This window comes from Acinonyx jubatus, chromosome B2 (assembly GCF_027475565.1).
Source record: "Acinonyx jubatus isolate Ajub_Pintada_27869175 chromosome B2, VMU_Ajub_asm_v1.0, whole genome shotgun sequence".
Classification (NCBI taxonomy): domain Eukaryota; kingdom Metazoa; phylum Chordata; class Mammalia; order Carnivora; family Felidae; genus Acinonyx; species Acinonyx jubatus.
Window position 1 is genome coordinate 80,079,631 of NC_069385.1, and position 26,350 is coordinate 80,105,980.

Here is a 26,350-nt window from a genome sequence, read left to right on the forward strand (position 1 = left end):
GGGTCCTTAGCAGATTCCTCAGGAACAAAGGAGCTGACAGGCACCATTTTCCTCCCCTGCCCCCAGCATAAACACATGGCCACCTCTAAGAACTAGTGGGTTTAAATGACACACTGGACCAGATGTATTTAACAGGTATATTCAGAACATTTCATCCTAAAACAGCAGAATATACATTCTTTTCAAGTGTATATGGAACATTCTCCAGAATAGATCACATATCAGGCAACAGAACAAGTCTCAACAAATTCAAAAAGATCGAAGTCATACTGTGCATCTTTCCTGACCACAATGCAATGAAATTAAAAAACAACCACAAGAAAAAAAGTCTGAAAACAGCACAGATACATGGAGGTTAAACAACATTCTACTAAACAATGATTGGGTCAACCAAGAAATCAAACAGAAAATAAAAAAATACATGGAGATAAATGAAAAATGAAAATAAAAACACAAAAATCCAAAATCTTTGGGATGCAACAAAAGTCGTTCTTTTTTTTTGTTTAAAGTTTACTGATTTATTTTGAGAGAGAGAGAGAGTGAGAGAGTGTGAGTGCTAATAGGAGAGGGGCAGGGAGAGAGAGGGAGAGAGAATCCTAAGCAGGCTCCATGCTGTTAGTGCTGAGCCCTACTCAGGACTTGATCTCACCAACTATGAGATCATGACCTCAGCTGAAATGAAGAGTCAGATGCTTAACTGACTGAGCCACCCAAGCACCCCACAACAAAAGTGGTTCTAAGAGGGAACTTTATAGCAACACAGGCCTACATCAAGAAGCAAGATATATCTCAAATAAACAATCTAACCTTACATCTAAAGGACATAGAAAAAGAAGAAAAAACAAAACCCAAACTTAGCAAAAAAGAAGGAAATAATAAAGATTATTGTAGAAATAAGTGAAATAGAAACTAAAAAAACCCAATAGAACAGATCACTGTAACCAAAGTCTTATTCTTTGAAAACAAAATTGATAAGTCTCTATACAGACTCATCAAAAAAAATTGAGGGCTCAAATAAAATCAGAAATGAAAGAGGAGAAATAACAACCAACACTACAGAAATACAAAAGATTGTAAGAGAATAGTATGAAAAATTATATACCAACAAATTGGGCATCCCAGAAGAAATGGATGAATTCCTAGAAACAGATAAACACCCAAATTGAATCAGGAAGAAATAACAAATTGGCACAGACCAATTAGCTGTAACAAAATTGAATAGGTAATAAAACTCCCAAGAAACAAAAGTTTGGACCAGGTGGCTTCATGGGTTGTTTCTACCAACCATTTAAAGAAGAGTTAATACATATTCTTCTCAAATATTCCAAAAAAAGAGAAGAGGAATGAAAATTTCCAAATTTATTCTATGAGGCCAGCATTAACCTGAAACCATAACCAGATAACAACACTACAGGGCCGCTTGGTTGGCTTAATCTATGGAGCATGAGACTCTTGATTCTGGCTTGTAGGTTCAAGCCCCACATTGGTGTAGAGATTACATAAAAATAAAAAACATCTTAAGAAAGAAATCATTACAAAACAGAGAACTGCAGGGCAATATATTTTATGAACATAGATGCAAAAATCCTCAGCAAAATACTAGTAAACCAAATCCACCAATACATTAAAAATATCATTCACCACAGTCAAGTGGGATTATTCCCAGGATGCAAAGGTGGTTCAATATTCACAAAGCAATCAAAGTGATGCATCAACAAGAGAAAGGATAAAAACCATATGATCACTTTAATAGATGCAGTAAAAGCATTTGACAAAGTACAACATCCATTCATGATACAAACCCTCAACAAAGTAGGTTTAGAGGGAACATACCGCAGCATAATAAAGTTCTTATATGAAAAACCCACAGCAAATATCATCCTAAATTGTGAAAAACTGAGAGCCCCCCCCAAGGTCAGGAATAAGGCAAGGATGTCCACTCTTACCACTTTATTCAACATAGTACTGGAAGTTCTAGCCACAGCAGTCAGACAAGAAAAGGAATAAGAGCCATCCAAATTGGTAAGGAAGAAGTAAAACTTCCACTACTTGCAGATGACATGATACTATATATAGAAAACCCTAAAATTACTAGAACTGATAGATGAATTCAGTAAGGCCACAGGATACAAAATGAACATACAGGAATCTGTTGCATTTCTATATGTTAATAATGAAGCAACAGAAAGAGAAATTAAGGGTGCACCTGGGTGTCTTAGTCAGTTGAGTGTCCAATTTTGGCTTAGGTCATGATTTCATGGTTCATGAATTTGGGCTCCACATCCAGCTCGCTGCTGTCAGCCTGTCAGCACAGAGCTGGATTCGGATCCTCTGTCCCCCTCCCTTTGCCCCTCCCCTGCTTGTGCTCTCCCAAAAATAAATAAATATTTTTTTCTAAAAGAAAGAGAAATTAAAAAAAATCCTATTTGCAATTGTATCTAAAAGAATAAGATACTTAGGAATAAACTTAACTAAGGAGATGAAAGATCTGTACTCTGAAAACTATAAAACATTGATGAAAGAAATTGAACATGATATAAATTCCATACTCATGGATTGGAAAAACAAATATTGTCAAAATGTCCATACTATCCAAAGCAATCTACAGATGTTATGCAATCCCTATCAAAATGCCAACAGCATTTTTCACAGAACTGGAACAAACATTACTAAAATTTGTATAGAACTGCGAAACACTCTGAATAGCCAAATTTATCTTGAAAAAGAAAAACAAAGCTGGAGGTATCACAATTCCAGGTTTCAAGTTATATTACAAAACTGTAGTAGTCAAAACAGTAAGGTATTGGCACAAAAATAGACACATAGATCAATGGAACAGGATAGAAAGCCAAGAAACAAATCTGCAATCATATGGTCAATGAATCGTTGACAAAAGAGGCAAGGATATGCAGTGGGAAAAAGTCTCTTCAACAAATGGTGTTGAGAAAGCTGATAACTGCATGCAAAAGCATGAAACCAGACCACTTTCTTACACAATACACAAAAATAAACTCAGAATGGATTAGGGTCCTAAATGTGAGACCCGAAAACATAAAAATCCTAGCAGAAAGCACAGGCAGTAATTTCTCTGCCATTGGCCATAACATCTTTTTAGGTATGTCTCCTGAAATAAGGGATACAAAAGCAAAAATAAACTATTGGGACTTCATCAAAATAAAAAGCTTTTCACAACAAAGGAAATGTAACACAAAACTATAAGAAATCTTACCGAATGGGAGATGTATTTGCAAATGACACATCTAGTAAAGTGTTCATATTCAAAATACATAGAGAACTTAAACAATTCACCAAAAAAACCAAATAATCCTGTTAAAAAATGGGCAGACAACATGAGAAGATGTACAGATGGCCAACAGACCCATGAAAAGATGCTCAACATCACTCATCAGGGAAATGCAAGTCAAAACCACAGTGAGATATCACTTTACAGTTGTTGGAATGGTTAAAATAAAAAAAAAACAGTAGAAACAAGTATTGGCAAGAATGTGGAGAAAAAGGAATACTTGTGCACTGCTGCTGGCAATGCAGTGCAGTCACTGCAAAAAATAGTATGGAAATTCCTCAAAAAATTTAAAATAGAACTACTCTATGATCCAGTAATTGCACTACTGAGTATTTACCCAAAGAATACAAAAACACTAAACAAAGGGATACCAGCACCCCTGTGTTTATTGCAGCATTATTTACAATAGCTAAATTATAGAAGCAGCCCAAGTTTCCATGGATAGATGAATGGATAAGGAAGAAGTGACAGATATGTATAACGGAATATTAGTCAGCCATGAAAAAGAATGAAATCTTCCATTTGCAACAGCATGATGGATCTTGAGAGTATAATGCTAAGTGAAAAAAGTCACAGAAAGACAAATACCATATGATGTACCTCGTATGTGGAATTTAAGAAACAAAATAAATTAAAAAAGGGAAAAAGAGAGAGAAACCAAAAAACAGACTCTTAACTGTAGAGAACAAACATGGTTGCCACAAACATGGTTGCCAGAGGGGAGGTGTGTAGGGTGATGGGTGAAATAGGTAAAGGGGATTAAGAGTACACTTTGGTTGATGTGCACTTAATAATATATAGAATTGTTCAATCACTGTATATATACCTTAAACAAATATAATACTATATGTTAACTATACTAGAATTAAAAAAAATTAAATTAAAAATTAAATCCTTAATTAGAAAACTTCCCACTTCTCAAAGAAAACTGTATGCTTAGAAGTTTTACAGTCAATTTATGAACATATAAGACACAAATAACCCTAATCTTACATAAATTCCAGGTAATATAAAAGAAAAGGGAGTACTTCCTATTTATTTTGTGAGGCTACCATAACTTTGGTACCAAAACTTGACAAGGACATTCCAAGAGAAAAAAATTACAAGCTAATGTCTCCCATGAGCACAGGTGTAAAAATCTTAAAGAAAATATTATCCAAATGATAGCATGCAGCAATCTATGAAAAGGATAATATATAATAACTAAGTACAAGTTATTGTAGCTAGGCAAAACTGGTTTAACATCTAAAATCCATCACTATAATTCAATCAATCAATATAGTTCATCACAAGAATAAAGGAGAGAAATTTGATAGAACAATGGAAAGCATTTGATAAAATTCATCATAAGCTAGGAATAGAAGGCAACTTCCTTAACTGAATATTTACAATAAATCTAACGCAAATATCATACCTAATCATGAAATATTGAAAGTACCCCCCCCACTGCTGCAAGATTGAGTGAATGTTGCTTTTACCACTTATAATACTGTAATGAAGAACTTAACCTAGTCAATGCACTATAACAAGAAAAAGAAGATAGAAGTAAAAAGGTTTCAAAAGGAGAAAATGAAATTGTTATCATTCACAGATATATTTGCATAAATAGAAAATCCAATGTAAATAAAATAAATTATTTAAACTAATAGGTGAATTTTGCCCAGTCACTGGATACAAAATCTGTGTGAAAATGAAGTTTTATTTCTATATACAGTTGACCCTTGAACAACATGGGTTTGAGTTGCATGGGTCCACTTATACATGGATTTTCTTATAGTACAGTACTGTGAATGTATTTTTTCTTTCGTATGATTTTCTTAATAAATATTTTTCGGGCACCTGGGTGGCTTAGTCGGTTCAGTGTCCAACTTTGGCTCAGGTCATGATCTCGTGGTTTGTGGGTCTGAGCCCTGCATCGCCTGTGTGCTGACAGCTTGGAGCCCGGAGCCTGCTTTAGATTCTGTGTCTCCCTCTGTCTCTGCCCTTCTCCCGCTTGCACTCTGTCCCTCTCTGTCTCTCAATAATCAATAAATGTTAAAAAAATTTAAAAACTAATATTTTCTTTTCTCTAGCTTACTTTATTGTAAGAACACAGTATATAATACATATAACATACAAAATGTGTGTTAGTTAACTGTTTATGTTCTTGGTAAGGCCTCCAGTCAACAGTATGCTATTAGTAGTTAAGTTTTGGGGGAGTCAAAAGTTATGCACAAATTTTCAAGTGTGTAGGGGTGGCATCCCCAACCATCACATTGTTAAAGGTCAACTGTACTAGCAACAAAAAGTTAAGAAACAAAGTTAAGTAATGCATGTCATTTGGAATAGCATCAAAAGATATAAAATACCTAGGAATAAATCTAATGAAGAATGTAAGACTTGTACACAAAAAGCTACAGAATATTTTGAGTGAAGTTAAAGAGAAGTGAAATTGATGGAGGAAGATACTATATGGCTTAGATGACTCATTGCTTTAAAGATGTCACTTATCCCAAATTGATATGTTGCATCTATAAATTCAATGTAATTCCTAGAGGTATTTTATGGAAGTTGGCAAGCTGTGTCTAAAACTTATATGGAAATCAAATTTTCAAGAATAGCCAAGAAAATCTTGAAAGAAGACCTAATTTGATGGTCTTACCTATCAGAAATGAAGAATTATTGTAAAGTAATTAAAAATTAAAAATTATTCTAAAGCAAATGAAAAATTATTCAGACAGTGTGGTCTTGATACAAATGTAGATAAATACATTAAAGCAACTCTTTAGAAAATTTAGAAACAAGTCTATACATATAATACATTTATTTGATTTTTTAAGTGATCCCATAGAACACTGGGTAAAGGAAAAGTCCTTTGACTAAACAGTCGCAAGGCAAATTGTTATTCATATGGAAAAAAAATGAAGCTTGACCTTTATCTCCTACCGTATTAAATATTAGCTTCTGATGACTATAGCTCTAAAGCTATAAGAGAAAGGGAAACAAAAATGTCTCGGAAGAAAACTTGAGAGAATATCTTCATGAATTTGGGTAGGCTATATTTTCTTAAACATAAAAGAAAGCACTAACCATAAAGGAAAAATTATTGCATTAAAATCAAGAACTTTTATTTATCAAAAGACAATATTAAGACAGTGAAGCAGTAAGCCACAGAGTTAGGGAAAGATATTTTTAATGTGTATATTAATTTGCTAGGGCTGACGTAACAAAATACTGCAGACTGAGTGGCTTAAACAACAGAAATTTATTTGACTTATAGTTCTTGAGGCTAGATGCCTAAGATCAAGGAGTCAGCAGTGTTGATTTCTCCTGAGACTTCTGTCTCCTTGGCTTGCAGATGGTCAACTTCTTGCTGTGTTGTCGTGTGGCCTTTTTTCTGTATACAAGTATCCTTGGTGTCTCTTGGCTCTTGTCATAAGAACACCAGTCATATTGGATTAGAGCCCCACCCTAATGATCTAATTTAACCTTAATTACTTCTTTAAAGGTACTACATTTTAAAAAAATTTTTAATGTTTATTTATTTTTGAGAGAGAGACACACACACAGTGTGAGTGGAGGAGGGGCAGAGAGAGAGGGAGACACAGAATCCGAAGCAGGCTCCAGGCTCTGAGCTGTCAGCAAAGCCCAATGTGGGGCTCAAACTCATGAGCTGTGAGATCATGACCTGAGCTGAAGTCAGAGGCTTAACAGACTGAGCCACCCAGGCGCCCCTAAAGGCACTATCTTGAAATACAGTCACATTATAAGGTACTGGGGGTTAGGGCTTCAATATATGAATTTTAGGGAACATTATTAATTATATAACATATATCTCACAAAGGACTTGTTTCCATTATGTCTCTTTCAAGCCAGTGAGAGATAAAAAAAACTCAATGAAAAGGAAATTTGAAGGTTACTTAACATGTGAAGTGGTACTCAATGTAATAGAAACTTAAATTAAAATAGGAAAGCCTATACACCTACTTTCATGGATAGATTTATACTCTGAAAATACCAAGAGTTGGACAAGAATATTAAGTGGAAATCTCATACACTGTTGGTAAGAGAATGAACTGGTAAGAGAGTGAATTTTAGAACACTGACAGTATTTACTAAGATTGACCATGAGTATATCCAAAAACCCTGCATTTCTACTCTTAGGTATATACCCTATGGACACACATACATACATGCACCTGAAGGCATGCACAGTTTTCATAGTGGCACTATGAACCAGTTCATAATGAAACAATACAAATGCCCATCAACAGTATAATAGATAATTATATTATGGTAAATTTATACTATGGGATCCTATATAGCAATGAAAATGAACGAACCACAATTATACAGTAGCATGGATGAATCTCAGAACCAGAAAACTTACTGAAAGAAATTAAAAGAATTTTTCTGTATAATTCCATTTGCTTGTAGTTCTAAAACTAATCTATGGTATCAGAAGTTAGGATAGTGACTAACTTTGAGGAACAGAATGTGTTGATATCCAAGTTCTGGGAGACAGGAGTGATACTTCAGAGTGCTGATGATATTCTTTTACTTGAACTGGGTGATGGTTACATGGGTAGGTATACTTTGTGAAAATTCATTATATTGTCCATGAGATTCTCTGTGTGTACTGCAACTAAATGGCTTATTAGAAATACATAAATTTTCTGAAGATAATGAAACATTAATATATATATTGACATGTGGGTGGTGGGAACACCATGCTTTTGGACAGGGAGTCCTTAATTTTGCCTCTCAAATCATATCATCCAAGTCCCTCTTCTACTTTTCATCAGATAGTACTGCTATAAACACTGTTATTCTCATACTCTAACTTTTAATTTTACTTCCCCCTTGTAGTATTGCTTTAGGGAAGCTGGTAATTAACCTGTTGCCATTAAAATGATGTTAAATACTTATGTAATATATTAAAAACACGAAGTGTAATTGTTTACAAAGAAGAACAACATAATTTAAAAACATAAATTGTTATAGGGGCATTTAACAAACTTGTCTTTCAGGCAGGTGAAAATTTTTTGAGCCCAGATTTTTGCTTAGTATATAAAATTTATGTTGACAATTTATATATGCTTTAATGTTACTAAAGACCTATATTTAGACTTAGAGAATTCCTGTGTGTGGCTTCGTGTCTTTACTTTTTCTTTTATATAAGTACACTTTTGGAAAAACTAAAAAGTTAATAGAGGAGACAGAATTTATTTACATTTTGTAGGTCTAGTGGAAAAAGTATTTTATGTTATGGATCAATGGCAAATGCCAAATGCGCACAGTAGCTAGGCTTGGATGCATTACATTTATCAGGAGAAAAGAAGGAGACTGGTAACAAGATGTAAAGTGTGGTACTTGGTGTTTTTTTTTTTTTTCCTCATTAGCTTATTTAATCTTCCTAGACAGCCCAGAAAAAAATATTACTATCTCTAATTTACAGGCAGAAAACTTGAGGCTCAGGGAATCTAAATAACTTCCCAAGATGGCACAGCTAGTATAAATGGATATGAGATGTTATTCCTGTACTTAAGGCTTGAAGCTCATGTTTTAACCATGCTGCATGCCACATGGTTTCTTTGAAATTACATGCCATTTAATTTTTTCTCACTTTATCATTCACCATCCATCCATCTAATAGGTATATGTTGCATAAATATTGAATGAATGATACTAATTTAGTATAAAAATCTGACAAGCTCATTCAGATTATAGTAACACAAACTACGCTGTTTACAAAGGCTTTAGTTATGTAAGAAGCATCATCAACATATGCAGATTTCTTTTTTTACCGTGCTTTTTTTGTGTCTATATTGAATCTCCATGTAGACTGCTGTTGAATTGAGAGGTGATTCAATAAAAACACAAGCTACTTGTATGCCTAGCGATGTATTAAAAATTGTGTCACATTTTCCTGAAGCTGTTTCAGGTAAATGTGTGTTTAATCATGAAATATCAATATAATGATTGTTTTAGAGATTGTAGGGAATTCTTGCACTTGTGTGAACAGAGAAACAAAATGTGTATCTTTATGCTGCTGGGATTTTGGTACTAAAGGGACTATTTTTCTTGTCCATCTTGTATTAAAACTTCTACAAACAATATGTTCACAAAGGCAAAAGAATCACAAGAGTAATTATATTTACTTGAGTCAATATCTTGAAAGTCCATTATATTAGTAGACACTAGATTAATTGTATATTCTGTTACTTTACTAGTATTTGATTTTAATGCTATGGTCTTGATTATCTATTAGCATGGAGGTCAAGATGTTAAACCTCTATTATTTGCACTGGAAAGAGACTACTTAGACATCTACTACCAGAAAAGCAAGTACTTTCTTACTTACTGAGTTAGGAAAACACTAATATAAAATATAACTATATTAAAACATGAATAGGAAATAGGGTCAAATTATATGCAGAATTTTGCTTTTGCTTAAAAGGATTTTTGAAATGCCTTTATAGAATTTCCCTCAAAACCAGTTAATCAATCCACACAAGAATTCATTTCAGTTTATGTAGTTTTTAACTTACTGAACCTAGTTTTGAAGAGTCTAAATTCAGTATATTCTGGAGGACAGCTGAGAATCAATATTAGAAATAAATTTTCCCAGATAGTTTTGATGAATAGCTGGGATTGGGATCCATTAGTATATTCCATATGATATTGAGAATGATGCTTAATTAGGAATGTTAATTTTGCCAGTGAGCCCTGTTGAGCTCTGTGATGGGCTTCTGTAATGGGCACTGCTTACCTGTTTTTGTTGTCTCTAAGCATTAGATTGGGGCTGCAGTAGTTCGTCTGGGTAGGCTTGAGGCCCGGAAAATCTCAGTGGGGCGTTTTTAATGGTCTTATTAGGACTTTTTGACTTGGGAGAACTTCCTTGGGTCACAGGACTTTACATTACACCCTAGTTAGGACCACAGGGCATGAGGCAAACTTGCTGTTGAGGTGGCTAACGGAAACACGTAATCGTGACCACCCTTCTCAATGAAGTAGAACGGCCCAGGTTGTCCTGGCAGGTATTACAGGTAGGAAGAAAGAGGCTGAAGGAAGTGAGCACGCAGGAATTAATGTATTATGTAAAGCACCAAGGCTGCCCTTCCCATGGGCTATTTTTAATCAGTAATTGAATATGGCAGGAATACTAAGACAGCCCCAGGTCAGATAAAGGTTTCCTCTGTCATCTTTGGTTTGAGGACCCTCTGAAGGCTTTGCTTATATCTCACAGCAGTCTAGGAAGCTTCCATTCAAACTTCCCTCAGATTTGCACTGAGACTGACATTTCTCCTAGCCTTACTTGATGCCGCCACTCCCATTTTCACTGATAGAAGTGTTTCCCCTAATAATGCACTAGATTTTAGTAGTTACGAATTATTTAAAAAGCTGCCCTTGGGAGCTTGGAGACAAACACCTTATACCTGCCCCACTATCTGATTAGTCAGCCCTCACACTAACTCCAAGTGAATCTGGTGAACAAGGTCTCTGTCAATAGGATATTTCAATTACTTCCATAGCCACCTTGTAGAGAGGATATTGGGAGTTTATGATAATTTCCTTTCCAAATTACCATTACAATAAATAATTATGTTTAATATGGTTTTATATTTAGGTATATTTTATTATATTCTAATTATTATAGTAGATACAGTGATTCTTTTTTTATAATGATATTTTTAAATATTTATTTATTTTTGAGAGAGAGAGCATGAGCAGGGAGAGGGGTAGAGAGAGAGGGAGACACAGAATCAGAAGCAGACTCCAGGCTCCGAGCTTTCAGCAGAGAGCCTGACGTGGGTCTTGAACCCATGAACTGTGAGATCATGACCTGAGCCGAGGTCGGACGCTCAACCCACTGAGCCACCCAGGCGCCTCCCCTTTTTTTTTAATGGTATATTTTTAATGTTTATTTATACAGTGATTCTTTCTTGAATAGGAAGATTATCTAACCAAAGTACCTTGACCTATATCTAAAAATACAGAACAAAACGAGTAACTATCATGTTTAGCTACTATAGTGTCTGGGAAAAAGAAAAGATGATTTGGAAAAAACCACAACTCATAGTTTTAGTTAAAATGTGAATGCAATAGTTCCCCCTTAGCTATGGGGGATACATTCCAAGACATCCAGGGGATGCCTGAAAACAAGGATAGTATTTAACCCTATATATACTATGTTTCCTCCTACACATGCATACCAATGATAAAGTTTAATTATAAATAAGGCACAGTACAAGGTTAATAACAATAACTAATAATAAACTAGAACAATTATAATAATACACTAGAATAAAAGTTACATGAATGTGGTCTCTCTCAAAATACCTTACTGTATTGTACTCACCCATCTTTTTGAAGTGATGTGAGGTGATAAAACTTCTACGTAATGAGGTGAAAGACATAGACATTGTGACATAGCTTTAGGCTACTAATCACCTTCTGGCTATCAGAAGGAGCAACATCTGCTTCCAGATGGTGGTTGAACAAGAGTAACTGAAACCGTGGGAAGGAGAACTGCAGAAAGCAAAACCATGAATAACTGTAAGTTAGATTTCAAAATGTAAAAATATTTTCTATAGTGATTGATACGTGTCATTATACGTTGGTCCAAACGCACAGAATGTACACCACCAAGTGTACTGTAATGTAAACTGTGGAGTTTGGGTGATCATGTGGTATCATAGTAGGTTCATCAGTTGTAGCAAACATACCAGTCTGGTGGAAGATGTCCATGAGGGGGAAGCTATGCATGAGTGGAGGCAAAGATTTTTGAGAAATGTCTGCATTGACCTCTCAATTTTTCCATGAACTTAAAAGTACTCTAAAAAATAAAGTATATTAAAAAGAGAAACAAAAAATAAACTTCAAAATATTTTATTCTCTCTAGCTTTGAATTTGCTGGAGATAGAATTTTTCTAACTATTTTTCTAAATGAGATAATTTTACAGGTAGATTCATGTTTTCCTTAGTATTACCCTCATCTGAGAAAATATTTAAAGAACTAGGTGTATCCATGAAACCAGGTGTTAGCTTTCATTCCATGTGGCTATATGGATTTCAAATATATAAAACACTTTTGAGGAGATTCTGCAGCTTAATCTTGAAATTTGTTACACTTCCAAATGCTTAGGACAGCAAATGAGAGGCAGTTTTATGATCATCCTAAATTTAGCTTCACTCCATGGCATCTATGTATAATAAAACCTTCATTGAATTCAATTTTTTAAAAGCTATCTTCTTTTATATGCCTATGTTAGTGAAATATATAGTTTCACATATCATTTACCTCTACCATCACTGATTTTTCAAAATTCTACTTTAAACATTCATTTCCCATCTTAATCATCTGCCTTTAAAATATTTGTTCTTAGTTCTTCTACAATATCACCATGTATTTCTATGTATAGTACATTTTATATATATATATATATATATATATATATATATATATATATATATATATATACTTTATTTTAAGAGAAATTGCTGGAAACCCCTGGCCAGGTGAGTAGACACCTCTCATTCAATACCATCCTGACTCAAGCTCATAGTCTCTAGTCAAATTTCATTACACAGGAGGAAGCTCAGATAACTACTCCAATAGACTTTAGGTAGAAAGTTGGATTGAAGGCTGCAGAACAGCCTTGGTATTGAATTGCCATTTTGGGGGAAGTCCTCTCTCATTTGTCCTCAAAAACTTTACACAGGATTGGCCATAGTCTAAATCACTTGCTTTATTTTCTCTATTAATTTGGTCACTTTCAGAAGCCCATCTGAATGTCTATGACCTTGTACTGAAAAGTTCCTATGTTTTGGCATTTGCTGTGTAAGGTGCATGAAATATATTGGCAATGAGGGTGGGCAGTATGGCACAAAGGTGGTGGGGGTCAGGGTTGGTAGTTCCTAGCTGTGACCTTGAGAAAGTTATATAACCCCTCTGATGTTCAGTTTCACCTCTAAAATGGGCATAACAATACCCACTCTCTGGATTGTTGTGAGAGTTAAACACAGTCTTGTCTGCAACCTTATTTAGTCAGCTAAATAGGCTGACTTGTCTTCTGTCTTTCCTTCCTCTCAAGAGAACTCATCATATCATATGTTCCATATGTGCATACCTGTAGGATGATGCTGTATATTCAATGCTTGCGTGGCTCCTACTCTGAGTGATACATTCTAATGTGTTTCATTTTGAGATTGTATTCCCTTCTCTACTTCACACCAACAACTGTCCCACTCCCCACCCACCACTTGCCTAGAATTGGATGTATGCTGCTTTCTGATTATGGACTTCTTGAAGTCACCGCTTCTGCCATACCCCTTGTTCTTCTAGCTCCTTTTCCACTTGTCCTGTCATGAGTAGAAACCAGATATGGATTTACTGTTAACCTACTAAAGCTTAAGTTTCAGGCCCCTCACTGTGAAGGGCACCTTTGAAGGTTCTGGGAGAGCTTCTTTTAATGCTTCTATATGGTTATATGCTTTTGTAAAATTTGCAAAGTAAGACGCTTTAACCACAATAAGTTAAAACTACTGTCTTTTTCCAACCCAGTTTCCCCTCCATCTCATTTCTTCTTTCATCAGGTGGATTTGGAGTTATTGTAGATATTTTTGAGATCTAAGAGGAGAAAGAGATAGGTCATCATTTAGTCTGGATTTAGTAGGCTATGTGTGGTTCTTAGTCACTGTATATATAGTTAAGCTATTGTTAGATCTTCTCATGTTGGAATGGCTTCCAGGAAAACCTATGCTTCATACAGATTCATGACCAATGTGGATATGAATGTGTTCTCTGATGCCTGTTGTTATGAAGCTAGAAAAAGAAAACCCTCTGTAAATCTGCTAACAAAATAAATTTCCATCAACAATTGTCATAAAATGTGATCAAAGAATAGGAAACAAAAATATGAAAAATGTATAGCATAAGTTAATAAAAATACTAGGTTATTTTCTTAGATTTAAAAAATTTTGTGTCATATATCATTTCTTAATTTTATAAGTTGTGATTTATTTTCTCAGTTTCAATAAGCATTCACTTGCATATCTAATTTTATATTTGTAATATTATATTATTTTTCATGGAGGTATCCTCTCAAATTTATATGCACTGTGATCTCCACAGAACTTGGACTACTGGGGCAACAAGTAGTAAGGCAAGAGGTGACTGGTTGCGGAGGTGGGGTGGGAATGGATATACTTGCTTGTATCATGTACTGAGTGAAATATTTGCTAGAACTGTCAATGAAAGCATTTCCTACAGAGTTAATGGTAATTGACTGGAACTGAAGACTGTACCTAGTTCTTATAGTAGATAGGATAAGTATTTTTGTCTCACAGAAGTTTAGCAATTTATATAATCCAACTTAGTAGTCTTTTTCTTTGTGAATCTTCAATTTTGAGTCTTGCCTAGGCAGAACTTGTCCATCAGAAAACTATAAAAAATTATTCTATATTTTCTTCTAGCACTTTTATATTTTTTTTTACCTAGATTTAACTCTTTAGTTTATCTGAAACTTATTTTATATTTGGTGTGAGATGCAGATGTTTATCATATTTTTCCCTCAAATATGTCAACACTCTATTCAGTAGTGTGTCTTTTTCTCAATAGTGAGGTACCTTTAGAGTGAATTTATTATTCCTTCTAAATATTTGGTACAATCATTTATAATAAGATCTGTTGGCTAACCAAAGTTTAGGTGATTTTAAGTTTCTATAATACTGTGAATTAAAAGATCTATTGGAAATATGGAGTGGGCAGTAATTTGAGAGAAGTTGGTATTAAATTTAAAGAGAAGAAAATATTTCACTTTTCTGTAAACACCTCAGATATTGAAAGTTAACTTTTTATTGAAATGCCATTGAGTTGCTTTTGGTTAGAATTTTCTCCCTTTCCCTTTGATTCCTTTTCTGGATGGTAGTAAATAGATAAAGGGAATTTTTGTTTTTCCTTTTAAATGCGTGTGTGTGTGTGTGTGTGTGTGTGTGTGTGAGGAGGCTCCTTTTCCTAGTCCAGTTTTTTTAATGAATACTATGATGCTGTATTTTTGATAAAATATCGAATGAGCTTTTTGTTATTTAAGTCTAGGAAAGAATTGACTGAGTTTCAGATCCTGTTAACTTATTTGTCCATTTCTCATATTTGTTTGGAATCTGTTGACCCATTAAGAAAGTTTTGATACTTTTTTGGTCTTGTACACAATTTTATCTTCAGTATTTTATTTTATTTTATTTTATTTTTTTAACATTTATTTATTTTTGAGACAGAGAGAGGCAGAGCATGAACAGGGGAGGGGCAGAGAGAGAGGGAGACACAGAATCCGAAACAGGCTCTAGGCTCTGAGCTGTCAGCACAGAGCCCGATGCGAGGCTCGAACCCACTGACGGTGAGATCATGACCTGAGCCGAAGTCGGACGCTCAACCGACCGAGCCACCGGGGCGCCCCAATCTTCAGTATTTTAAATAAGGATTGAATTTGGTCATTGGGAAATAGGGTCCATTCTTTTTTTCACAAATATTGGCTTCCTCAAAGTCATTCATAAAAGGGAAGTTTGGGTCACTTGCAGGTTTAGTGAGTTCCTTTCTTTTATCACAACACTATTTTCTATAACTTAGTGTATTAGTCAGGGTTCTCTAAAGAAACAGAGCCAATAGGATATATATAAAATAATCTGTTAATGTGATTGTAGAGGTTGAGAAGTCTCAAGATCTGCAGTTGGCAAATTGGAGACCCAGGAGAGCCAATGCATAATTCCAGTACGAGTCTGAAGGCCTGAATCAATTGTGTAAGTCCTACTCTAAAAGCTCACAGGCTCAAAACTCAAGAAAAGCTGATGTTTCAGTCTGAGTCCAAATTCAGAGAATGTCTCTGTTCAGTCAGGCAGGAGGATTTTCCTCTATTCAAAGGAAAAGATCAGCCTTTTTTTCTTCTATTCAAGCCTTCAACTGATTTGATAAGCCCCACCCACACTAGAGAGGGCAATATGCTTTACTCAGTCTACCAATTCAGATATTAATCTCATCTGGAATTTCACAGACACACCCAGAATAATGTTTGTTTGAATGGATACTCCATGGCCTAGTCTGATTGACACATAAAATTAACCATCATACTTAATGTAGAGAATGAATACTAGAACTGTAATTTAGTAGATCCCAGATTATTATTCTAGCTTTTGGCTCAAGATACAATGTAGTTTTTCACCTTTTGAAATTTTAAAACATTTCTTTCATGTTTATTTATTTTGAGAGAGAGAAAGAGTTGGCGAGGGGCAGAGACAGGGAGAGAGAGAATCCCAAGCAGGCTCCATGCTGTCAGCACAGAACCTGACATGGGGTTTGGAATCATGAACCATGAGACTGTGACCTGAGCTGAAATCAAGAGCCAGAGACTTAACTGACTGAGCCACCCAGGTGCCCTTACCTTTTGAAATTAAAAAAAAAAAAAAAAAAAAAAAAAAAAAAAAAAAGATTTCTGTTACTTAAAGACCCATGTCTGAAACAGATATGCTAGGCTTGGTTCTTTTGGTATTTATTTATCATGTAATATTTCATGTATTATTCTAAGATGAACATTTGTAAGATGTCTAAATTATTCAGTAAATGTATTTATAAAGTCAAGTTTTTATAATATAAATTATAAGGACAGCCTTCTATTTTTCTTGAAATTAAGTTTCCAAGGGAAAATGAGATGATGCAATATTGTAGACTATTTTTAGTATTCTTTAAAAAAGACTCCCTGACATGTGTTGACATGTGAATTTTTTAAAAATATAGTTGACACACAATGTTACATTGATTTCAGGTGTACACCTTAGTGATTAGACAAGTTTATACATTATGCTAGGTTTACATGTAAATTTTTAATTTGATTCTAGTAATTAAAACTATAATTTTAGATATTATGTAAAAATATGTCATTATATTGGACTAAAACCTTCTCTAAATTTCATATGGAGACAAAAAGACATTTCACCTCATTTCGTTTTCAGCGAGGCCCAAAATCTTTTATAAATGTTGGTACTTACTGTACTTCAGTGATGAAAATTTTATCAAATATTTCTACTTTGCAAATATTAATTAGCACCAGAGGGAATTCAGGGTACAAATCCAATGCACTGATCACAGCTAGTGTTAGGCTTAGTCACATGCAGTTACCTCCAAGGTATGTTTTGAAGAATGCTGACAAAAAGTCCCTCTTGTCTGAAATACCTGTTCTTAGAGAGTGAAGGGAGAATCATCTGCTAATTAGAAACTGATTTTGGGGGGCGCCTGGGTGGCGCAGTCGGTTAAGCGTCTGACTTCAGCCAGGTCACGATCTCGCGGTGCGTGAGTTCGAGCCCCGCGTCAGGCTCTGGGCGGATGGCTCGGAGCCTGGAGCCTGTTTCGGATTCTGTGTCTCCCTCTCTCTCTGCCCCTCCCCTGTTCATGCTCTGTCTCTCTCTGTCCCAAAAATAAATAAAAACGTTGGAAAAAAAATTTAAAAAGAAACTGATTTTGGTTAACAAGAGTCTTTCTGGGGTGAAAATTCTCTTTGAGAGGTTTAAGCATCTTACTTCCTTTTAAATGCCAATTTAATCTAAATAATAACTCATATTGGTGACTCAAATTGGGGAATTTTGGTTAATAATTAGGAGGGAGGAAAATGAGCAAGAGACTAAACAAGACTTTAAATTTCTTTTACTAAGAACAAGTTGTCAATGACCAAGGAACACTGAGACATCTTACCCCAATCTTAATTGTCCACTCTTTCATGTAACATGTCCTCTCATGTAACTATATAAATTTCAGTTAAGCTTTGATGAATCTCCTGGTAAAGCAAGTACGGTTAAACATTTCCCTTGCACGTGTAGCACTGATTTCCCCTGATGTTCTCACATCTTACTTACAACTCCCTTTGAAGCTACTTTGGAAATTCAGTGTTACAAGCATCCTACCAGTATTTTCTCAGACATCTCTCTTACAGCTCTACGGGGAAGATGCTACATCTTGGCATTTAGCATAATTAGCTGAGGGTGATCACCTACATTCAGAGCCAAGGAAACAAAGTCCCCTTTTGTTGGCATTTTTATGCATCTCCCACATCTTTTTTTTCAAAGAGTTCTTTCTGTATCCCCAGCCTTGTTGCATGTGTACCCTGTCTCCCTTTCTTCAGCATTGGGCATCTTTGGGAGTGTAATCCAGTCATGTATACACTCACCTTCAAACTTCAAGGATCAAACAGTCTCTGCTGCTATAGGTCAGGAGACAGCAGTCCTCAAGCTGTGTTGTCTTTAGGAGACTTAGAAGCTCTACATTCCCTCAATTTCAGGTTTGCTGCTCACTCTCTGAAATGCCCCCTCTCCTGACTTGCCAATCTTCTGTTATGTACTTCCATTGTCCCAATATGACTCTCAGAGGTATGCTACCTTTTTGATGTTCCTTTTGTTCTGGAACTAAAAAATTATTGCAAAGCAATGAAGCCAAAAGAAAAGTGATCAAATGGATTTAGTAAAAAAATGAGTCTATCCTCTTTTTCTCAAACATTGAAATTGTTGCCTAGTTTTTTTTTATTTTTGAAATTGTGGATTTGGCATCCTGTATGCACAGCTGTGTTACTTCATATATTGGAGATGTCAAGAGAAACCTGATATCTCAGATGAACATCAAGTGTTGTGTTGCGTGAAGCCAAATTGCATGCAGTTGCATGCAGTCCTTTAGATCATTCAAATTTGGTTATGGTTGAAATGAGACTAAAAATATTCTTTCAGGTTTTATGGTTTCCCATATTCATATAATGTGAACACTTTGAACAATTTTTTGCTTCTGTGTTTCTGGTACTTTTTTTTCCTATTTATTGTATTTCCAGGAGTGACATAAGCACCAAAGGAAAAAATTGGCAAGGTTAAGTTTTTGAACCCTCCACCCCCACCCCACGCCTCTAACTTAGAACCCTCAAAGCTGAAATTTTGCCTTCCTTGTTAAAAAAAAAAGTTTCTAGTGACAAAATATGTATGGATTGTGTTCAGCATAATCTCCAGTACAAAGCAACATGGGTATTGTAAATACTCATTAAAAAAATTCAGTTGACATCTATTGAGTACCTACTATGTGTCATGACAGTCTCTAACCATTTTGCCATTGGAACAATAGCAACTACTTCAGTATCCTTAGTGTAAAGCCACACTTGATGACTTTAATAGAGTTGGTATGTGATAACAAAGAGATAATAAACAGCTCTTGGGAGTAAAGGGCCTCTCATAGATAATGCTGCTGTTTTTACTTGTTTGATGCTATCTAGTCAGCTAACCAGCAAAAGTACCAGAATCAGGAATTGATGTCTAGAATCTATAATTATAATGAACCCTATGAGATTTATTGACTACATAATTTAGAGTCTGCAATTCCAAAGTGGAAGATAATAGGGCATTAAGATCGATTAAGAAATGATGACTTCATTCCTTACCCTTCAGTTATAGAATATGCCACTATAATGAACTCATTTTAAAGATCTACTTGAATATTGAAATATAGGATTCCATTCATGTTGAATAGTTTGGAATTCTTAAATTATTCTTATTGAAAGAGGTCAAAGAGAGAGTTTTTCTAGAAACCATGATCTAAATTGTCCTTGTAATTTGTAGATAATATTCAAAAGATAAGACCTATTTCTATATGATTAAAAATAGAGGAAAACATTGTAATATCATATGAAACCCTGGCTGCTTTGCTTATGAACTCTGTGATCTTGGGAAGTTATTCACCCTTCTGGCATCAGTTTCCTTATCTACATAGCAAATTTTTACTGATGATGATGATGATGATGATGATGATGATGATGATCCAATCTGGCTGGGTTTTACTATTTGCTAGCCCTTTGAACTTTGGAAATGGATAAAATCACCCTACTTTAGTTTTCTCATTTTTCTGGCTCAGACTAAGTACTCAACAAAAGTTAACTGTTATTAGGTTGTACTTTTTTTAATATAATGGACCCTACACAGAAGGGTGACGGGGAACAATTATTTGTTGAGCATGTGCTTCTTGCCATAGCCAGAATAGCTGCTGCTTCAATCAGGGTTTCTTGGTAAACCCTTGGTTAAACCCTTAGCAAAACCACTGTAGCTAGTCTTGTTAAAAGGGTTTATTAAATTATATTGGTTTATGAAGTGATATTAACTGAAATCACGTTGCTGGATTGTTTTAGTGAGATCCTGCTGGTATTACTGCAGGATATAGGCCCCAGCTCATTCAGTCAACACTGGGCATGCTGATGGAGGGGCATCTGACTGGGGAGGAAGGTCACATGTGTGCACCCTAGGTATAAGAAAGGTTAGGATTCTTGTAGGATTCTACTTTCAGGAGAAGGGGCCATAAGGCTGGAAATCTCCCAGACTTTGGAAGGGTGTTCAAACAATGCTGGACAGTCAAAAAACCTAATAATAAATGCCACAGGGCCTTTACATAAATTATCTATTTTAATCTTTACAACTACCCAGTGAAACGTCATTATAATTGCCCCTTTCTACACAATGTAACACAGACTGTGGTGTAGTAGGGTCTTTCCAAAGCTCTCAGCTAGTAAATAGCAGATCTGAAATATAAATCTAGGGTATCTGTCTCCAATACTCATACTTTTTTTTTAACATTATTTTGCTTCTTCAGAATGGTTGGGGTTGATACATTCCACCATGGCACCCTTATCCAGTAACCAAACAAGGTAAATTAAAATACTAGTTTTTAAACAAAGAGGATTGATTATCAATAGGACTTTCCTTCAGAAAAGCAGTTTCAGTATAGTCCAAGCCAAGTAAATTCATATTTTTTAATGACTACTTGATCTAAAATAATCTCAAAACTTAATATTACTAATTGGAGCGTGTTTATCCTTCAGGCACAGTTTTAGTGTATTTTGGATGATGGGATTTTTGATATAAAAAGAGGCCTGCTATACTTACAGGCTCTGGATGAGGGTGTGAGCATAATTACTGAGTGCACATGATAGGTTTAAAAACTATGGCCTTTCACATTTCTTAGTGCTCCTAGAAGCACTTTTTAAATACTTAAGGGATCTGCCCATTAATACCCTTTTCTGAGTATTCAATAAAATGTAGAGAACTATGGAACTGACTCAAGACTCCTTCAGTAAATGACCTAGGATGCTGTAAGAGGATCAGTTGATTTGGTTGCTATTTAACTGCCTCAGTGTTTCCAAAAGGTTTTAATTAAAGGATTGGTATATCTGTCATTTTTATTGGTTAATAAATGTATTTTGGGGGAAGTTTGGAAAATATTAAAGGGTATCAGCCTTGGAGACAGAAAGCCTTGGTTCAACCCCCTGTCCAAACAGTAACTAGCAGTGTGACCCTGGCTGAAAAATTTGACCTCTAGCAGCTTCAGGTTTCTAATTTAGAAAAGGGTAACTTAACTGATAGCTTATTTCTCTATTTCACAGGGGTTGTTGTGGATATTTTAAAAAGAGAGAAAGATCTTGCATTAGAAAGTAAAGTGCCAAACTACTGTGTAAATCAGAAGAATTGTTATAAGGTCTGAATGTTGAATGGTGAGTGGCACTGAGTGGCATTTTAGAAAGGAGGAAATAAAATCTCTTATTGGTAGTGTTTCCTCTCACCCAGTTTCTAAGATGCTGCTGTTATGGTAACCCCCAAATGCCCAAATCCATGGCAGTGTAATCCAAGATATGTGGAGTGAATGTTTAATTTTTGTCTGTTTAAAGGAAAACACCTTGTCCCAAACCAAATAAAAGACAATTTTTGATAATTTGTCCTTATAGTTGTCGTCGTTGTTGTTGTTGCTGAGAGGGGTGGAATTTGGCTTTTAACGTTTCTTTCAGGGGCAAGTCTGAATTGGCACTGAGAAAGTGAAGGCTAAGTTCTGGAAGGAAGGTGCCAAGAATGAAATTACTAAAATAATAGGAGAAAAGTATTTTCCTACAATAAATAAGTAACATTTTTTAAACTTTACCTTGAGCTAGGTATTCCCTTAAGACCTTATCTAATTTCTGAATCATCTTTCTTTGGAAGATATTTTTCCTGTTTACAGAAGAGGAAACTGAGGCTAATAGACTTTAAATAGCTTGCTCCAAGGTTATATAGTAAGTGGTAGAGCTGTGATACAAACTCAGGCAGTCTGCATCTAGAGTTTGCTCTCTCAATCACTCTGCTAGTCTCCAATAAATACATAGCTGCCATCTGCCAAGCTAAGAAGAGATTATGCAGTGGCTTGCCAAAAGCTTACGATTTTGCAGAGCAGTTTTCATATTTGTTACTAATTATTCCTGGATATCTTATTTCAGTTCTATATCAGAATTTTGATATCACATTTGACTCAGAATAAAAATAAATATGGACAGCAATAGGCTGAGATATGAAAAATGCTCATAGAAGAAGTAGTCTTTGCAGATTTGGTCTTTGACAATGCAGTTTTATTTTAACAATTACTTATTGAGCATCTGTTATACCAGGCATCATAAAAACATCTCCCCGCCCCAGTAGGATTTAGTGACTTGAGAAGGGAGTCTTCTAAGAAAGGCTATGTTGTATCTTCATCATAGTTTCTCCATACTTTGGGAGATCAAAGGAAAAGGGTTAGTCTGAAAGCTGGAAAACAAAGAAGACTTTGACTTAGAGACATTACTTATGACTTAAGAAACTGAAAAGTAACCTATATGGCCTCCCACTTTATGAACCCCCTGAATAAAGAGAAAATGAGCTTACATCAGGAGTTCTACCACATGGCATCTTGCAGTGGCCTAAGAGACTTTGGCTTTAAGCCTGAGTAGGAAACACTGAATTATTTGAACTATGCCATGATGGACAGCAAAAGGGACTTTATTTGAAAAACTCTGTGAGAGTGGAGTGCCACTGCAATAAATTGAAGCCCTTATGCTGTAAAAATTCCCTTAGCATTCTCAAGGGTAGAGCCTTCCAGCTCAGAGGAAAGAAAAAACACACTAATGGAGTTTTCTTGTTCACCTCATAGGTCAGCATCACTCCTCACACAGTCGTGACTTTTGAACCATTTACTTTCCCTAGGGAATTGCTTTATGTTTGCTTGTCTTTACTTTTGCCTCACATCCATTTTTTTCCCCCTTCAAGACACTAAAAAAGGGATATTTCATGTTATTTCTTGTTAGCATTTAAGAAAAGACTTTCAATAGTGCTCAACTCTCTGTGAAGCATTTTACTGGGTGATTAGTATTAAGAATGAGCATTTGATGGTAATTTATATATTTAAACTATTCTAGAAGAGGATCAAATGACTGACTGAGCTCTCTGTGATCTGGAGTATAGGAAAACATCCATTTCATATTTCTTTTCTTGCCAGCGATATGTTGTTAGTTTTTCTTGTCTTCACCAAAGTAGTTAGAAAAGGTGGTCTGTATGTAGTCTGTCTTTTCTTCATTTCCCATTCCCTCAGATTCTGGTGTCAAGCTCTGCCACTACATAGAAATTTCCATTTATTTATTTATTTATTTATTTATTTATTTATTTATTTAAACTAGGCTCCATACCCAGCATGGAACCCAACGCGGGGCTTTAGCTCGTGATCCTGAGATCAAGACCCGTGCTGCGATCAAGAGTCAGATGCCCAACTGACTGAGCCACCCAGGTGCCCCTAGAAATTTCCCTTTAAAAGCTTGGATTGTTTTCAGGCTTTCCTTTGGCTTCATCCTCTTCCATCACCTTGTAGTACTGCACAATATTGACAACCTTTTCCACGTTGAAAGAGTTACCTCTTGATGGTTTCCCTACATGTTCTTCCTATGACTTCTTTCTTACCGGAGGAAAATCTCCAGATTATGGGAGAATGATTGGTTCTGTTTGTATCTGTGACAATTCAAGAAAGGGTGGGAAGATGAGAATCTGAAGATGTTCAGCTAAGGGTACTTTTTTGGGGCGCCTGGGTGGCTCAGTCGGTTAAGTGTCCAACTTCAGCTCAGGTAATGATCTCACAGTTTGTGAGTTCAAGCCCCTCATCGGGCTCTGTGCTGACAGCTCGGAGCCTGGAGACTGCTTCAGATTCTGCGTCTCCCTCTCTCTCTGCCCCTCCCATGCTCGCACTCTGTCTCTCTCTCTCTCTCAAAAATAAATAAACATTAGAAAAATTAAAAAAAAAAAAAAGAAAAGGGTACTTTTTTGGACCCTTCAGACTTCAGGAGAAATCCCATAGATTTCATGGAGGCTGCCTGACAACTACTGCCCTGGTGAGCCTTTGGGGCTACAACGTAGATTAGCTTCTACCCCACCTTTAGTGTTGCTGAGATTGCTAAGAATTTTCTCAAGCTCTGGAGGTACCAGGAATAACTCATCTCTAGTTCTGGAAAGTCTTAGGAACAGCTTACCTTCCAATAGCACCCTTGATATAGTCTGCATGCTTCACAGGCGTGGTCTGGTCTCCATCTCACCGTTGTCCTTTCACACAAGGTAATGGAAGACAGTGTTAATGAAAGCAGCCTCTCTTATTTTATTAAGACCTGAGAAGGAATTTTAGTTACTTGGTCACCTGCATGTTTCTGAGGGAATTATCAACATCAGGAAAACAAATTATATTATCATGCAGAACGTAGGAAATGTTATACATAGTTCAGACTATATTGGCAACATAATTTTGAAAACGTTGATTACAGGAATGGACAAAAGTTTGGAAAACTATATTTTTAGTAGGCAGGGGATTTTTGTAGAAATATCACATCCAGTTTTCTGTTATTTCAGTATAAGACTGGCTATATAACTACAGATGTGAGAGAGATGCTATGCAAAAACAATTTTTTTCCTTCTTACATAACCCTGAATTTGTTGTGAAGCAGTATGTCATTGTCTAATCCAATCACGATGGTGCTATTGGCCACATTGTCAATTTCCCATACTCCCTTTCAGTTGGAAAGATTCACGTGACCCAGTTCTACCCAGTGACATGTAAAGGGAATTCTGCTGTAGGGTCAGAGAAAGAATTTTTTCTCTCTGTTAAAAAGGTGAGAGTAGCTTAGCTACCCTTTTCTCCTGCCTGTGAATGTAGTCATGATGCTTGGACTTGTGAGACTGTTAGGCAATAAATACTAAACATACTAACATGCTGTTGATGGTTGATAGGAAGGATGGAAAAAAGTCCGAGTCTTGAGGATATTGTTGAACTTTTAGACCCACCCTTGCCTATCTATATCTAAACTTACTAACCAAAAAACAGACATCCTATTTGTTTTTCCTACTGTTAGTTGGTTATTCATTCATTGTAAAAAGCTTTTTTTTTTTTTTTTTTGTGGATGTAAGAGGCAGCCTTGTCTTGGTCATGATCATTGATAATGCATTCTTATAAAAGCATTCATTTGAATTTCTTTCAATATATTATGCTATTTAATTTTTTTAAATATGTTTTCCTAAATTTGTAGTTTTCTTTAATATTATGTATCAATTTAGTTGTCCACAAGTTTATATAAGACAATAAATATCTCATAGGTAACTAGCATATATTAGGGTTATATCATGTGAAGGCTATATCTACCTCTTAATAAAGTTAGTATTATAGCTTTTAAAATTTGTTCCAAAGTACCCTGATATCGTAGGAAAAGGGTACATTTATTTTCTCTTGGTCTAGCATTTATGTAAGTTTTACTCTGTTGGAAGAGAATGTAAAGGTGGGACATTTCAAATGGCTTGTTGATACAAGGCCTTAATTTTTTATTGAATAAAAAGGCAAGGCAATGTATTTCCATGTCTTTTTGTATGTACTCCATTTTATCTTCCTTGTATAAATAAACACTTTCGATTATAACCATCAAATTGAACCTTGTAAAACTTACAAGACAAACTTTGTTTTCTTGTTTTCTAGACTATAATAGAATAAAACCATGATGTATTTTAAATATTATTCCTATTAAAATAGTATATAGTTATTTTGATAATCATTGAAAGATATAAGCCAGAAAATATAAATAATTTTATATTTTGCTTCACACAGAAGATCACCATCTGTGTTCTGTTATACTTTTACCCAGTTTTTATTCTTTGCATATATACATATATACATATATACATATATATATACATATACATATA

The 26,350-nt window shown here is 35.3% G+C and overlaps 1 long non-coding RNA gene across 1 annotated transcript in view; it reads left to right on the forward strand.

The window, feature by feature from the left end:
• LOC113598798 (uncharacterized) overlaps positions 1-25,530 on the forward strand; it is a 118,434-nt gene extending 92,904 nt beyond the window's left edge. The window contains exon 4 of the long non-coding RNA XR_008298516.1: positions 23,800-25,530. This is a non-coding gene — a long non-coding RNA (uncharacterized LOC113598798). The remainder of the gene's footprint in view (positions 1-23,799) is intronic.
• Positions 25,531-26,350: the final 820 nt, after the last annotated feature.